This window comes from Lutjanus erythropterus, chromosome 15 (genome assembly GCF_056507025.1).
Source record: "Lutjanus erythropterus isolate fLutEry1 chromosome 15, fLutEry1.hap2, whole genome shotgun sequence".
Lineage (NCBI taxonomy): Eukaryota > Metazoa > Chordata > Actinopteri > Lutjaniformes > Lutjanidae > Lutjanus > Lutjanus erythropterus.
This window is the reverse complement of record NC_139331.1, coordinates 22,644,689-22,663,116: the sequence shown is the minus strand read 5'-3', so window position 1 is coordinate 22,663,116 and position 18,428 is coordinate 22,644,689. Positions and strand designations below refer to the sequence as shown.

The window sequence follows — 18,428 nt, the reverse complement described above, 5'->3', positions numbered from 1 at the left end:
GCAGACTGTCATGAAATTATAAAGCCTGGGCCTGTACAGTTCCATCTGTGTTTGGAGTAGATTTTAAGTATCGAGCAATTCGCTTTATGCTGTTTATCATTTTAACAGAGCAATGAGCCATGAGAGTCTGTTTTACTGCAGTTTAAGAACAGCTGAGGTGGAATTAGGTATCACATAAAGTGAAAAAAAAAACCCTTTGAGCAGCAACTCAATAACACAGTTGCGACAAAACACTCGCACTATAATTTGGTGATTTCCAGCCCTTGTGTTATTTGTCAAAATGAACAGTTGTAGCCATCAAAAGTTGTGCCTTTAAATGCTATTTTACGTCTCTGAATTTAACTCATCCAATGAAAATTGAGGGCTTAAACTATTAGATTAATAGAGGCATTTTACAAAAATGACAAAAACAAAACAAACGTCAGCCAAATTAAAAGGCCCGTTTTACTATCTGCTATTAAATTCTAACTGTCAGCCGCGTCTTTACACTCTAAAAGTTAAAAACCTTCTGTTTCTGCGCCACAAAGTACAGCTCCTGTTTTCATTTCTGAACAGAGACCTTACCACGAGGCCGTTCTCTTGGAGTCTGGCATCGACTGAACTTTGCGTGGCACTGCAGCACTCGGGCTTTGTTGTTCAAGGTTCAGGCTTGACAGAGAACATACTTAGTGTAATGATCCATTGGCTGTGTGTGTCTAATGAAGAAATAGATTATATGTGGATGCTTGCCCACTTCATTGGCTTGTTAATGAGCATATTTGTTTGCATGTATGTGGGAGACGGCGTGTGTGCTGAATATATAGCAGGGGGAGCTCGCAGTATAGCCAGCCTGAAGAGGAGGGGTTAATGAGCCAATCACAGTCCATCAGGGAAGCTATCAAGTGCCCAGACGAGTCCACTGGTCATTCGCTCTGTCTGGTTCTTCCTTTCACTCTTTCCCCCAAACTCCTTTTCCACTCTCCAGCCATACCTCCCCTTCTCCTGAGCAGCCTCCCTCCTCTCCTCTGTCTTCTGCACTCCCCACAGATTAGTGTTAACGAGGATATTAGCCATGGCAGTAAACACAGTCCCTTTCTCCGATCCATTTGGCAGCGAAGAGGTGAACGGAGGATGGGTCTCACTTTCTGCTCTCTTTTCTAGACCTCCTGGCAGCTGAGACGAGCAATCCAAAGTGTGCATTAGGGATGTGTGCAATCAGTCATCTAGTCGATTAAATGTCGCCACCCTAGCTAGTCGACACAAGATGTATTAGTTGGTTACTATCTTAATTAATATTTTATTAATGTACTACACCTGTTGCTTCTAAGATTTTATGCATGTGCTAATGTCCATGTAGCCCAGATGCTGCCATTAGGACAGATAAGTTTTTGCAACCAGCATGGTTTGGTAGTATTTAATCTAAAAATCAGGTTGTGTCGGCTGTGTAAGAATAAACTGTCATATTACCAGACCAGAGCAATGTCACATTCAGCACTGAGTGTTTTCTTACCTTTAGACTAGTCAGCTAGTCTAAATTAAAACCTAGGTTTAATCGATAGAAACGTTAGGTACCAGGAACATCCACAGTGTTTATGTGTTGGGGAGTGGAAAATACAAAAGGCGGAGAAGACAGTGCCACTGCTGTAGGAGGGGTTGGATCACACTGGCACCAGTTCACAATAGAGGTCATGTAATTTCAGCCATCTGACTGGGGGAGAGCAGAAACCTTTTATCAAAGCCAGCGCTCATACTCGGGATACTTGCCCGCGAGGAAACCCACTCCCTAGGCATTTGACATTCTTACATATACCCCAACTACCACTGCAATATTTTGCACCCTGAAACGTGAACCTCATCCCAATTTTTGTTTATTTATAAGGTTTACTTTCTCCAGGGGGAGGAATCGACCATTTCCATCTGTAGCTAACTATGCATTTCCCCGGTGAGTGCTGAAGTGGTTTAACAAGTACCTCGGGTTCACCTTTGTACTTCCCAAAAAAAACACACACACACACACACGCGCTTACACACACAAATGGGATGCAGTGTGTTAGCACGGTTGAAACCCTGTGGGGAGGTCGCTTTGATAGAGGGGTTTATGTCCGTCCCAAAGGACCTGAAGCAGTGCTCACAAAACAGCCACAAATCAATACTGCGCACATCTGTCAGGGTATGATTAAATTCACCCGTTCCCATGACATCACCCACCCCATACACACAGACATATATGAATGTACACGTTCACACACACTCACACACACACACAACACACTCTGAGCACTTCTGAGGGGGCAGATGAGAAAAAAAGAAATGTGAGAAGGAGTTCAAGGCCTGAGAATATGGAGGAAGTGTCAGGGAAATAGTGATAAAGCATTTCATGAATGAATAAGAGACAGTACAATAAAAACAGAAGTTAATAAATTCATTAACAAATCAATTGATTAATCTATAAATAAGTAGATTAAATTAAAAAGTAAGCCATCATTTGACATTTCAATGGGCAATAAAAAAGGAAGTCTAAAAAGAATATATAAATGAAATCAAGTAGTTCAAATTAAAAAGGGATTTACAGAAACAACATAAAACATTTAATAACTACACCATTTAAAAATACATTAATGAAAAGCATTAAGAAAAAAAATTCCTTTCCTATTTGCATTTCCATTTCCCAGCTGTTTCCTTTACCTATTAGCTATTCTATTTGTTCACTCATTCAGCTTCTCCCTTTAGCCTCTCTATTATTAAGCCTTTCAGTGACATTTTGGGCCTCGCGTTGGTAAAACAAGGTAAAACAATGCAACTTAAACGTGGGATGTAACAAACTCTCTGACTGATTAGAGAGAGCCACACTTGCCACATTCCCTAGCCATCCTTTCCAACCTATCCTTGTCGAGGTGCCAAGAAGACCCTTTAGGCTAAAAACCAAAAACTCTGCCAAGTGTTACAGAAGGGATGCTTTATGTTGTTTTTGTAAATCCACTTTTAATTTTAACTTTTTATTGATTGATTAATTAGGCATGAGCTTGCATCTGAATGTGTTATTTGGAAAAGCACAAATAATTCAATGGAAACAAATACTTCTTCTATCAGAATTAGTTATTATTTGGGGGGAAAAAATCCAAAATGCAATGCAGTAATGTTCAGAGTACTACTTTTTATCTATGTATCTTTTTAAACAAGAATTTAATACTATGGAATTAGTACATATGTATAATATTCTAGTACTGTAAACCGCAGCAAGTTTAACACATAAAAATTAACATAAATGTAGTATCATTGCAAATTAAAATAATCAATCAATCAATTTTTGGCCATTAAAATATCAGATAATGAATTACTTTCTAATTTAGTCAATTGCTAAATGAATGTAAATTAATGTAAACAAGTTTATTAATGCCTATTTTTATTATACAATTATTTATTTATTAATTAATTTTTTTTTAACTTTTATTTCTGCGACACCTGTGGTCCTCCATACGTGAAAAGGTCGGCATGAATGGGTACATTTCGCTCTGACCTCAAAGTCAAAGGCGCAACTTCACATCTAAACAGAAACTCATAGGCCATTTTCTCTTTTAAAAAACACCCCGGTGTAAGGCTTCAAGTGACACGCAGACATTTGCCCTCGGGGCTACGTGCAATTTGACCACAATTTTAAGGCTTCAGTGGTACAAAAGAGACAAAGACTGACCTAAATAGATGGATGTGTGGATTGCTCTTTTTTGGACACAATGGGCCGCCACAGCCGAAGCACCTGAGGACATGGAGGAAAGAAATTCATCAAAAAGCAATCATCAGTGCTAGGTGGTGACTGATCTAGTGTGGCATCCATTCATTATGTAAATCTCACAACCTAGCCTTCTTTATCATCAAAGACCCTCATTCTGAAAAATTAGCCACTCTCCGTCTGTGGAAAAACAACAGAACACTAAAACTGGACTGTTGCTATGGAAACTATGTGGGAGAAACCATTTTAGGGAGAGCAGGCGGCATGGGTGTGTGTGTGTGTGTGTGTGTGTGTGTGTGTGTGTGCGTGTGTGTGCTGTCAGGCAGGTGCATGAGAGAGCAGTGTTAGCAATCAACAGGTGTGCTGGCAACAGCAATATCTGGGCCCCAAATGGAATGGTAAATTAGATTTAGGATGCCGTGACATCGGACAGTGGATTAGTCTGGCAATATGATGCCGTCTGTGTCAACCAAGATTGAGTATTAAAGTGAAGGTGCCGTACTTATTGTCACTGCCGCAGATGGACCTCATTATTAGGAGATTAGTCCACGGCTGCACAAAAAATAATCCGATTCATTGATGTCTATCAACACTGCAGAGCTGCGAGGAAGGCGCCGGCTCGCACAGCCATTTAAAGCAAATGTGGAATTCCTATTGAGGTGCTGGGATGAACAAAAAAAAAGCTAAAATAATACAGCAGGGTATGAATATTGCAGGATATGAAGAATACCCCCCCCCCCCCCCCACCCTCAGCATCACGCATTACTTTTAGCCAACTGCAGCTAACATGGGCTTGATAAAAGATTCAAAGGAGAGGGAGAGAGACTACCTTCAAGGGCACATCAAACCCTGAACGATCATTTACATTCATGAATCAATAATCCTTGTCGGATGAAAGGGGGAGATAAAGGGTTGTCTCATCTTTGGGGTCATTTCTGTGTTGAGGGACCTAATTTTCATTACTTGGGATGAAACGCACCAAAGCACAGAAAACCTCCATTCGCCCAAGCATCGGTCATCTCTGATGGCGCCCTACCTTTTCATTTTGGAATTTATGAGGGCATTTTATTCTCCCCCTTTAGCCATAACTTAGCGAGGTCTGACAGTAAACAATGTTCTTCATGCTGGCATCCGGGATGTCTGTGTCTGGAATATAAAACGCAATATGTAGTGTCGGCCCCCTTGTTCACAATCTGATAGGAAAGCGTTTAACACATCGACATCGTATGGGAGGATCAAAGTCTGACCGAGCAGTTTGTCTTTCTCTGTACCTTTGGTTAATGTGGGCTGGGGTTACAGCTGTCTTCATCCAGGATTTGTTCTCAGGCCATGAGGGATTATCAGCACGCGGAGTTCCTCTGAAGCGTTGGGCTGCTTCTGTTGACTGATGAGAACACACACACACACACACAAACACACAAGCATGCACACAAACACCGGATATCAGAAAAACATTAAAATATCAGATTCTGCTTCTTAGAATTTCATCTTTAGTAAATGAGAAAAAGGAAAAAGGTGTGTTGATAAGAAAGACATCTACGAGTAACAAAACTGCAGGAGTTATTTTGATTGTCCGGGGCTCTGGAGGTAAAAGTCATTTCCCGCACAGACCACATTAAGTGGCTGGCAGTCAACATCCTGGTTCCAGACCTCTGAATCACCGCCCACATTTATGATTTTTTTCAGCGATCCAAATGTGTCTGATCATATCCTGCATCAATGTGGTGTCAGAATAGTTACCACATTAGAACTTCTAGAAATTCATGTGATGTGTTCAAAGTTACAGGACTTGCTGAGTGATGTCATATTCACAGAAACATGATGCCAGACAAAAGTAAATATTTGGTCGATAACCATTTATTAATTCATGTATTGCATAGCAATTCACATTCCTCACATGGTATGAAATGTAGTAGTAGTTGCTGTTCACTTGGAGTGACCTTGATTAATTAAAAAAGCTATTTATTAGCATTAATTTCAAGTCAGGAAAAGCAATATTTTAGTGGATTTAGGGAATGTGCTGGTGCACCAACAGGTCTGAGACAAAATCACTTAGTAATAAATCTTCATACTGTTTCAGCAGACTTGGACAGCAACATGAATCTTCACTGGGACGCTAGTCTCAGCCAAACCATCACCCAGACGTTCCAACAAAAACAAACCTACCCTTTGTAGCACCTATGTTGTTGTTCCACATTGCGATTCAAAAGCTCATGAATACACAGAAGTAAGAAGAACGCCCCCACCCAACATGGGAAATGGGACCATCTGGGACCATCATGGGACCATCCGTAGAGCATGTGAATGCAGCATTGTGGGATCAATTTCACAACTATGACACAGTTTTGTTTCCAATTGTGATAATGGCGCTTTCTGAATTTGTTACAGCTCTGATTCACATCTCTGAAGCGTCATCGCAAAGGCTGCTGAGGCTGATAATTAGTGCACCCGACCCCGCCTCATTTTAAGACCAACACACCCATGCACACGAGTACATTTGCTATTTGCACAACAGTGGTGCTAACTGAGAAAATGACAACTACATTTGTCTGAAAATAGCAATGACAGCTGTGCTGTGCAATGCTTTGTGCTGGGTAGAAGAAACAGCCCTTAGTCTTGTCCCAGTCATGATATACTCTGGTCTTGGTCATGACTTGGTCTTGATTTATTTTGTGGTTACATTATCCTCCACAGCTGTGTTAGGGAACATTAAAATTATCATTGAAAGAAATCTTTCAAATGCTAATTTATAGCGAGGAAAAATACTTCTGGGACAAGTGCTTCTTTCCACTTTGCTACTCTATATTTACATGTACAGCACGCCAGGACAGCCTCTGCGGCAAACCTCCAGGTATCTGTCTCAATCCACCACTGTGTTATAAATCACTCTGATGTGAAATTACTTACAAGAATCTACAGATTTCATTGCATTATTCCTCCTGATTCATGTGCCATAAAGCAGCATCATGAGCCTAATCCAGCAGCCACCTGGGAGCCTGGTTGGCTGTGACAGGATAAGAAGGAGGAGGAGGAGGAGGAGGCACCATTTGGGGGGGGGGGAAATGTGAGCGCATGGTGTACTTCAGATGATTGGGTGAGGAAGACAATGAAGAGGACGTGTGCGCATGTGTTTGTGTGTATGTAGGGGTTACAGATGAGCGATAGATTGGGCGTTGTGCTCTGTCACCTGCTCAGGCCCCACAACGATGTCATCATAAGCCAGAGCCTGAGCACCTGTCACACAGGATAGATGGAAGGCAGCCGAGTGGAAATACCTGTGTGTATACCTGAGAAGTGAACATTGCAGTCCTTTCAGCTCCTGATAAGTGTGGGAGTTAACAGCTCACTCCGGGCTTTTGCCACTGCAGCTGGAGCCTCTTCCCTTCCCAGCCACCTCCACAGGAGGACAAGAAGTGAGTTCACATCCATACCTGTATGGTGAGGAAGTATTTAGATCTCTAGCTTGAGTAAAAGCAGAAATATTTCATTACAAGAAAAAGTCTTAGTTTTCTGCAACAAAATGCATTGTATTTAAAGCGCTCCTCATTAAGAATGGCTCCCATCAGAGTATTAAATAATTGATTGCTTTAACATGTAAACAACAGCCTAATTTTGCAGCTGGTCCAGGTGGAGAGAAGCTTAAAGGCCCTGAAAACCCATTTTCTTAATCAGCTTTATAAGTGATGGGGACCCACGTGAAAACAACTTTTGGCAAAAGTTAAACCATACCAGTGATTTCAAATGATCCTGCGATCGCGTCTGTGTGTGTGTGTGTGTGTGTGTGTGTGTGTGTGTGTGTGTGTGTGTGTGTGTAACTGATCAACAGACTTGCATATTGTGTGAGGCTAATCTTGCTTACTCCTTCTACAAATTTTGAGCAACAGGCATCAGATTGGTTATACAGCATACCTGGACCAACATGGAAACAGTTTTAGATGTTTGATATTCCCTCCCTAACCTCTGCCTTTAAGTTTAATTTTACATAAATGCTTATCAATTAAAATATGCTTACTCTTTAAGCTATTCTAACCAAACTTGGTGCACATGTTTGGATGCTACATCCTAACTTTACTGAGCAGCCTTGGGATATTCTGCCATTAGGGAATGCTACAAATGTGAAATACATGGGTTCACACAAAAATCTGTTTGCACAATCTTGGATCATGACTCAGTCAGGGCATGAAGTTTAGTAATGATTGATTAAGGTGGGTGTGACTTATTACAACAAGTCTAGATTTCTAGACATTTCACAATCCAAACTCAAAAAAATTTAAATAAATCACCTGCGCACCCATCGTTCAAATGCCTCAAAAATTAACACAGACATTCTCTAAATGGTAGATATCAAGTTTTTCTAATGACAACACGTGTCAGTCAGACAACATCTTTTTCAGACTGTGTCCGGGTACAGTGTTCAACGATCAGCGTGATCTCATGGAGGATATTATGGCTTTGGGGGGTCTGAGTGTAGAGCTCCTGGTTGGATGTCTGGTTGAACCAGAACAGAAAACATTTTTTGGGGATCTGTTGTGGAAAGACATGAGATTTTTTTAAAAGATTAGCCCTGAAAACTCCTCCAACTTTCACAGAACAGATTTTACATTTCTGACTGCAGGAGAGAAACTAAAAAAAAAAACCTGTTCGAAGATGATGGAAATTTTAATATAACAATCAACCCAGAGTAAATCACAGTCTAAACTGTTTCTCATACCAACCTGTTACTTTGATTAAATGCAATTTATAAGTCTGTTTACGTCATGAGCCATTTTGCATTACACTTTATTGCATTTCTATTTTCTGTGCTTTTCAACAGACTTCACACTGTCAAGTTAACTGCCGTCTCAGCTACAAAGATGCCCCAAATATAAAAATATAAATGTGACAAGTTTGTGGCAACATGTTGTTGAGGGATTATTTCCTGGTGGAGACTTCATCTCTTCCTGTGAGTTTCAGGTGAGTGACAGAATAAGGAGAACAAGATGATGTGTATACTGATATAAACACAGTCTCCATGGACACACAGAAACACCGACAAAGCAATGAATTATCTTCTCTAGGATGTGAGCTACTGTATGTGTCTGCAGCTAATCGTGCATAAAACTGGACCCATCAGTGTAGTTATTTTTGAACACATTTATGATTATATGCCTAAGGCATTGAGTCACAGTTTTTGAAAACCTATGTTACTGACCACTCTGTTTTACACCGACTGCTGACTCCTCGCTCCTCTTAACCAGCCAGTAGGGGCCACAAGTCATCAGCAACTGCTAGGCTAAAAACAAGACTTACCTACCAGTCTGTTGTGTGCCACGTTTAGGCCTATGTTGTACTTAAAAACTGACATCTGTTGAAAAGTTTGAACTAGAAGATCTGCAGATTAATCACACACAGGCACGTGAACAAATCCCTGTTTTATTCACTGCCATCTCTTGGCTAATCTATGTGTTTGCACAGTCGCCATATTGGAGCGTTCAAGGTCTGCCAGTACATAAATGAGATACAACAGGCCTTACTACAAAATCGACTGAAACTTGCTTAATTCTAGGCCAGTTTTCATGGAAATATTTTTGTTATAAACGTGAGAAACTGAACATGATACTGGTTACTTGTTGGTATTAAATTTAGGTACTGGGGTGATCTAAACAGCTCTGTGCCAAAACATTAACCTTCTGAATAACCACAACTTCGACTGAGACATGCAACATCAAGTCTAAATTATTTAGAATTTCAGCTTTTGTGAGTTTCTCCAAATATGTAGATTTCTATATGTGTTACATCTGTTGGAAAGCTGCTTGGCTTCTCATAATGTTCTAAATAGATAAGATGTTATAAATAAAAAACAATGCTTAAATTGAGAAGCTCGGACTTATCGTCCTGTTCATTGTTTCTTATACAGTTTATACAGTAACGTGAACCCAGGTTGCTCAGTTACAAAACCTTTGCACTATTATATGCATCCTTAAAAAAATTGTGACTATTGTATATCAAAAACCTTCTTCAAAACTTTGCAAATCTCCGCTGGCTGCATCTGGCAGTTGTGGTGGCATTGCAGTTGGTGCTTCACCATCTGTTTCCTGGTTGAGATCTGCACTCTATTGAAGGCACTCAGTTTTTTTGGGGAAAATATGGATATTGTACCTTTTAATCCCTTTTAACCATCACTTATAACACACTAGAAGTGTGTGGTGCTGTCTGTATCTGCAGAGACCCTGCCCTCTGCCTGTATTCCTCATTATGTTGCTGTGCTCAGGATGCTTTACAAACCAAAAACATTAGTACTTAACATCCTGGAAATGAGACTCAACAATCAACTATCTTTCGGGTGCACATACGAACAGCTCGAACAAATCCTACTGATTCTACCTTTCATTATACTGTAGAAAAATGTGTGGAAACACTTAAGTCCTTCTGAGGGAAAACCCTGTTATATTTAACTACACTTGACTGCGTGCAAACGCAGCAGATAATGCCATTTAAGTTTATTTGTGGAGCCTTTAATCATAGATGCAGTCTCTAAGGACTTCATAAAACCCACAAACAATGAATAAAAGTGACCTTTGATGAAATAATGCAGGGAGAGGAGACAAATGGTACCAACAATAAAACTTAAGCTCTTTGGCAGAGAAGGGCTAGATTAAAAGGAGAACACACAGCAGAACCATATGGTGTTAAAAAAAAAAAAACTTCACAATTTAGTCAAGACACCATCAAATTTTTTGTAACAATACAACATTTGTTTGGCCGTATGGCTCTACTCATGTGTTACTCCGGCAAAAGTCTGCACAGTTTCCTCTGAGCTCACAATCCCCCTGGCAGAGATCCACAACAGTTAAATGGATATAAACTCATGTTGAATAGACAAACATGCTGAATTCACATAAATCTAAATCCTAATACAGGGGGAGGTTGAGGGACTTAAACTGCTGGGGAGCAGGCAGTGGTGGAAGCAGAAAGGATGCAGCGCTGAGCTGTGGAGTATGCAAGAAGAAAAAAGAATGAAATCTATTTATATGGATCGCCTGGCTGTTTGAGTCGGGTCATAGTTATATATGATTGGAACGTGTGAGTTTAGAGCGAGCTCAGTGCTCCATGGGTGACTGGACTAAAGTACATATCTGGCACATTCCAGCCACAAAGAGGCAGCTTCAAGCCAAAGTGTTAGCATTAACTCTAACTTAACCTTTAACCTTTGCATCATTATTGTGTTTATTACCGTGCCTTGCACTCATAAAAATATCTAAAAGACCATTTACCACACAAAATTGCTTCATTGCTTTGCTCACACCAGAGGCTCCCCTTAAAGTGACTTGCTAGTTTTTGAATATAAAAGAAAACATTAGAAAGAACATATATATAGCAGTGGTTCATAAGCTTTTACTCTATAAAATGAAGCAATAGTTGTGATTCCTTGTCACGGGTGGCATATGGTGCTGAGCTGTTAATGTCTTAAATGTGCATTAAACAACATTAAGCCTCACTAGATGTCATCAAACAACTGTTAGCTATGTAAAGATACACTGGAGTAATGGCGTCCTGCGCAGAGTAGTTTCTTCTCCGTCCTCCCTGCGTCCGTTTTCAACATGGCAGCCTCATGAGTAGTTTTCTCACATTCCAGCTAAACAGCACACTAAAATGTGTTTCTGGAAACATTTCAGGCAAGAAATAGCCAATCTAGTAACAAAGTTTTAATCTGTATTTGATCAACTAGTTTGCAGGCTTGGGGAAAAATAGATTACATGTTACAAAGCTGCTAGTTTAAGAGTTAGCCTACCCGACACTGTCTAGTTTGACAGTTTGATCAGACTTTTGTGAGCAGATGCCACTTTCTTTTTTTCAACTTTGAGTAAATGAAGCGCACATTTGTTTTGGTCTGAGATGGTGGTGGTCTAGTGCAACCTCTACCAGCAGTTAATGCTGCTTACAGCACCTTCAACCAATGACCTTAAGGTGAAGATTTTCTGTTCAAATTAATGATATGGAGGCTGCAACAGGGAAAGATCTCATACGAAATTTCAGAGGAAAAATAGGAAAAACAAACTTAATTTGTGTAACATGCTTTATGAGAATATCCTCAAACTGCAGGTCAGGAACCAGTGCCTCAATGGGCCAAAAGGTTGGATCCGTGGATCCCGCTCCAGTTCTCCGGGACAAACCTAAGACACCTGGCCACTACACTTGAATTCTTCACTTTTTCTGAGGATACTTTTGTAAAATTGTCACAGTGAAATGAACAAGGATCTCCTCCCTTCTGTTCCCTCTCGCTGGTGTTCAGGCTCTGTTACAACAGACTTTCATTTATCATCATCAGTGTAAACCCGAGGGACCTCCACCCCCCCCAAGCAAAGCTCTGTCCTGAGCATCTTCCTCTAACCACTCTTCACTGGTTACTCCGCTCACCATCTACCCCCGGCACTGACAATACTGCCATCTCTGCAGTCCTCCGTGACAAAAACTCTCTGACAGCCTACCGGCGGCTAGTCCATTTCTTACTTCACCTTTTGGTGTGACACCAACTTCCCAAGAGCTTAATTGCTCTGAGACAAGTGAACTTTTCATCAGGCTCCTCCACCATATCTGACAGATCCCACTCATCAACTGTCGTCAGCCATCATTAACAGAGAGACAGAGCAGCCACTGGAGGCTCTGAAAAATCTTGTATCATGCTGGCTGATGACTCCAGCTTTTACCATTGTTCTCTGCCATCATCTATACACAACAGCTGCACAAACTGTCAGGGAAGAGACAAGCTACATCCTCATGCTGTCCCAATGTACATATTGTACACTGTTAAAATCATACAAGAATGTAGTGGAATCAACTAATCTTTTCTCATTAACTTAATGTAAATATACAAGTTTTATTCATTCAAGCTATTTAAACTTAATATTTCTACACTTAAAATGAAAGTTGAGAAAACTCAAAATTTCAAGGCAACTTACTGCATCTCTTTCTAATTTTGTGAACTAATCTATAATCTTGTTGAGATCATTTATTTTTCTTCTCTAGATAACAAACACACACACACACACACACACACACACACACACACACACACACACACACACACACACACACACACACACACACAGCTGCTTCCATCACAGCTTCACAGCTGTGACCAATTTTTGAGATATTTCTGAGTCTCTAAAACTCAAAGATACAAGTTTATCTAAAGAAGAAACATAAATGATTACAAACTAAAGATTATAGGCCAGCAAGACTTTTTAAAGTTTACTTCAAAACTCAAGAGTTTGAGTAGGGCTCAAAAGTAAAAAATCTATTGCAGTAAGGTGCCTTGAAATTTTAAGATTTTTTTTATAGTGTGGTACAGGATTAATGTTCAAAACACCGACTTGAACATGATATGATGAGCTGAATGAAGGTGCAGCACAGAGTTCAATAAACTCATTAAAGAAACATGATCATCAAATTCCCAGTATACATTGTTTGAAAGTTAAAACTCTCCTAAGACCCATCATTTTTATATTTCGAAGAAAATATATATGAGGGACTGAAGGAAAGTTTATCTGTTTTGAATCATTACAAACTCACCTCAAACTTAAAATGTCAGGGTAGCCCTGAAACTAACTTTGTAAACTTTTTTTACATTGTATATTGACATAGGGAAATTGTAGTCCACTTGTCAATCCCAGTAGCTTTTGGGTTAAGACACATAACATATAATAGTTTGATTCTTTAGCTCTCTTCCCCCGTACCTCCTGTCACCTCTCAACCGTCTATCATCAAATAAAGGCACAAAAATGCCTCCCAAAATACTCTCAGCAGCATAACAGGAGAGCAGTGACTAAAGTGAGGATAAAATGGAGGGAAACATTCCAATAAAAAACAGAATTTTAATACTTTCAGAAGTGTGAATTAGATCGTAATAATTAAATAATAAAAAGGCAAATAAATGAGGCACAAGACTAAATTAATTCAATTTGTTAAAGTGTCTTTTTAGCAATGTTTTTTAAGGCGACACGTGGAGCATTTTCGCGCATCAATATATCATCATTAGCAATGAACCTTTGGTATAATGAGCTACTCATCAAAATTTAACCACCTTGTGATTTTTCTCAACCCGGTTTGACATCAAGGTGAGACCACACAGGAGTTACAGCCAGAAATGAAAGTAAAATCATCAAGAAAACAAGACGGTGCAGGGAAAAACAACAAAATACAATGCAACAGTAATGTTCACAAAATACCAACACATCCAAAATATAACCATTTCTCTTTTTTTTGTGTGTCCCACGAAGTAAGAACAGTAAAGCCTCACCAAACAAAACTAACAGGACTAAATATTTAATGAGAGTTCACAATTACTTTTTAATGACAAACCAGAGACAGAGTAATTTTCTTTTTTTAATCTACTTTTATTTAATCTTCTTGTAAACAAACCCCCAAGGTAGAAGCCTTTAAAAGGGATGTTAATACTGCCTTTTGCAGCCTTTATCATGTTTTTTTCCTCTCTGTGTTGAAATAGATTTTTGCATTAAAAAGTGACTGACATTTCTGTCACTATTACGCTTTGTCGCCCTCTCCTTGTTCTGCACTGGACAGTGATGCAGTTGTTGGAACACGCAGTGTGGTATCAATTATTCTAGATTAATAAGTCTGTACTACAATACTTCTACACAATAATTAATTTTAATTGCGGTACTTGGTAAGTAATTTTAAACTGCCATTTGTAGCCCTTAACAGCTGGTCTAACAGGTGTTTTCACTTATTCTTACTGATTCTTGCTCTGTTTCGGTTGAAGGGACAAGATTTTGGCATCAGAGGTGTTCTGGCTTCCATTTGTAGTTAATTTGTAGTCAGAGTGGTATTGACCAATCACATTTGAGTGGGCTACGGTTGCATGCATGCAGGTCAAACAATCCAGGTGACGAGCAAAAGAGGTAGAACTCATTGGCCAAAATGCAACCTTGAAATGCATCAACTGTCATCTGACATGATGACATTTAGCTTTTTATTAACTTTAAAAAAACAACATCTATCTTAATTTATATGCAGATATCCATTTGTGGAGATTAGCTTCCAACTCCATCCTCATGCTGTGAGTTGCTAATTGATCCTTCCTAAGTCCCGCCCCTTTCCGCCCTGTGCTCCAATGACTGCTGAGCAAACTTAGTACCTTGGTCAACTTTCTCCTTTCCTGTACTTAGATATGTTATGAGCTAGGCTTGTATATGTTGAAAAGAAAAGCATCAATCATTAGCTAGCCAGTCAGCTAGTGTTTAGCTAACACTTGCTAACTTAAAGTGTGACCCTGTATGCCACTTCTGTAGGAAAAGGAGAAATTTGATCGAGGTGCCAGGTTTGCTCAACTGTTATTGAATTACAGAGCAAACAGGGGTGGGGCTTAGAAAGGGTCAACCAGATTGTAAATAGTGATGACTGCACTGAAGAGGAAGTTTTGGCTCATATATCAACTATCTGGATATCTGCTTGCTACACTAGAAGCCCTAAAACATCAGCAGTTGCCAAGTTCCAAGGTTTACAGATTTGGTTAGAGATATGCTACGACTCATGTGAAGTCAATTAGTTTTGCTGTGGTGAAATTTACTCTCGTTGTGTAGTCAAAAACACGAGAGGACAGAAAATAGCATGGGGAGGGTTTTATGAAAATTATGGGGACTAGCGTAGCAGGCTAACAACAGCAGTCAAAGTTGTAAATTACAGCTTTTTATCACGTAATTTATTGTCTGTCACCGTCCTTGCTCTCACTGCAACTAAGCACCATCATTTCTTCTTCTGCCAGTATTGACATGGCCTTCACACACAATGTTCTGAGCTGAAACAGAGTGAGAAGACAGCAGGCAGTGGTCGTATAAAACAGAGCCGTAAAAAAACAGAATTACTGCCTCGCAGTTGTATGTCTCCACCAACCATAAGTTACAGTTTACATCCATGTCTGTCCAGGCTCATATAACGTCTGCAGTGCAGACTTTGAATGAATTTAATATGGAATTTGACCTGTAACTCTAAAGGAATTTAATAAAACGCGGGATAAGATAAGCCTTTATTGTCTCCCTTAGGAGAAATTTGTCTTGGACATTCGAGAGAACACGGGCAACACGAACACACACACGTACAGTCAAACTACAATTAACATACACTATGATCCTCAGATCCATACACCTAAATTATTACACAATGTCCAGGCGTTGCACAAATATCCTAACCCACATCCCACAAAATGTACTGAGTATATTTTTCTTACAAAATGGAAGTTATGACATGCTGTCTTAACCTAGAAGAGTACAGATCCACCGATCAAGAGTTGAACATTATGATGTCACAGTGAAGTTGACCTTTAACCTGTTGCATATATCATGTCACCACCGCATCATTTTTTCCTGTCAGATATTTGTGTGAAATTTTGTCGTATTTAGCATATGGATTCTTTAGTTATGGTCAAAAATGTGTTTGGTGGACAAGAGTTCCCTTCAAACGTTCCTTAGATGTTGGCTTCACAAGAACAAGACAGACATGAGGTCACAGTGACCTCGATCTTTGACCTTTGACCTTTGACCACCAATGTTTAAACAGTTCTTTCTTGAGTCCAAGTGGTCGTTTGTAGCACGTTTGAAGAAATTCCCTCAAGGCGTTCCTGAGATATCACCTTCACAAGAATGGGATGAACTAAAAACATAATGCCTGTGGCCACAGCTGTCTCTGACAAGGTGCAATAAAAAAAAAAGGTATTTCAAGGATTTTCAAGAATTCTGGATCACAGAGCTCCTTCAGCAGTCATGAATGTGCAGTAGTATTTTAGATTAGCTGCTGGTCCATTGACAGCACACACACACAAGCCATTGCATCATCCCCTCCAGGCTTTGTATTACACAATATTTCCCGAATGAGTGGTCAAACCCTCTTCGTCTCTAAAGCTGGCTGGATATTCGAGAGCCTCACTTTTTTTGTGTGTCAAAGTTCAAACAGGCAGAACTCTGCACAAAGCTACAGACAATGGGGTCAAATGGAAGCAAACGTGTCACCCGTTTCACATAGATACGAATGGGACGTGGAATCCATCACACTTCCCCACGAGGATAAAGGTGTAAGTTGACCCACCCTAACAGGACTGACAAAGTTGAAAGAGTGTCAGAAAAAGGCCCTTCAAACTCTGTCTTGACACGCCTGCACAGTCAGGAAAACAAGATCTAATCGGGCACAATGAAGTGAAAACACCTGCGATGGTGCCCCATGGTGTGGGATGTCATAACATTGTGGCAGCCTATTTTCCTCAGGCAGTTCTGAAGTTTCAAGACCTGACCAGAAAAAGACTTTATCATCTTAGGCATTCACAGAATTGCCAGGAAGGGCCAGTCTGTGGATTTAAAGTTGCTCTCTGGCTTGTACTCTGCTTATCTTTCCACGAGATATGGTCGGACAAAGTCAAATACTTTCACTACACAAAAGAAAAATGACAGAAATCAGAGAGAAAATAATAATTTAAAAGCCTGAGCGGGGAAACACTGATGATTTCAGACGAGTTAAAAACACACGAAGTGGAAAGACAGGTAGATAAAAGCAGCCCAGTGAGGAGATGATGTGCTTCATATCAGCCTCAGCAGATTAGTATTGATAATACACTGTTCTGGAAAATAACTTTTCATTAAAATCCTTCATAATGACAAGAATTTCACTTCAGCCCAAATGTAATATGTGAACACTTGTGTGGGAAGCTATTAACGGGCTGATAGCTGGTAATTCCATGACCTATGCAGTAACCTTTCAGATGATCCATGATTCAGTGTGTTATCACACCTGTTCACATATGGGTGCTGTAATTGCTCAGAGAAGTACGATTTTAACCAGTTTCACTTTGACTTTTTCAGGTTGGGTTTAATGTACTGCAGCAGTCCCACACCCTGAAACAGATGGTCACCTTTACACAGAAACACATGCACATACATTAATGTGAGGATGCTCCCTACATACTACTACATACCACAGGCTATGTCAAGGAAATGGACATAGTCAGTTTGTGGACAACCTTTGAGTTTTTATTTTAGCTGTTGGCATCTTTTCTTTTTTTGAGTCAAATGACCATATTTGGACATGAAAGTAAAGGTAGGGAGGAGCAAGGGCAAGTTATCTACTAACCCTGTACCTCCAGGTGAATTTAAGACTTTTTAAGACCTTTTAATAACACATGGAATGAAATTTAATGCCAACTTCACAACCATACCAGCAAAGATATGATGAAAAGTCTGTATGGATTTTAAGCCCTAGAATACAATTATTAACCAAGTACTTGAATTCAGCAGATCATTAAAATTCTAACATTCATATTGCCTGGAATAGGCTTAACCCACTTGTATTTTGGACTCTGCTGCAACTTTAAAACAACACTTTTGGGTTCTTTTTCATTATTAAATAATTGCTTTTTAATAATATATAGTATTTTCAAAAAGAATAAGTCTAGAGCAGGATTAGAATTGAATATATTAAATATAACTAAATGTTGTTTCCAGAACAGCATTGGTAATATTTCCAGTAGTATAACGGCAAAGTCTCTATATACATTCAATAATATCTCACTGGAAACAAAAAATGTCACTAAAATAAATCATATCCTTAACACCAAAATTCTGAGTGAAGTTTGTAAAGAACGAAGAGCACAGACATCAGTCAGTATCTTCATCTTGTCCTCCGTCCTCCTGATGTGATTCATCGCCTGCAGGTCCGGCTGGCAGAGCGAGGAGGGGCT

At 39.7% G+C, this 18,428-nt stretch overlaps 1 long non-coding RNA gene across 1 annotated transcript; it reads right to left on the bottom strand.

Moving 5' to 3' along the window:
• Window positions 1–3,589: 3,589 nt before the first annotated feature.
• LOC146314400 (uncharacterized) lies at window positions 3,590–7,191 on the bottom strand. The gene is made up of 3 exons (XR_014771922.1): window positions 6,994–7,191; window positions 4,978–5,090; window positions 3,590–3,733 (listed from the first exon to the last, which is right to left on the bottom strand). It is a non-coding gene; the product is annotated as an uncharacterized LOC146314400 (long non-coding RNA).
• Window positions 7,192–18,428: the final 11,237 nt, after the last annotated feature.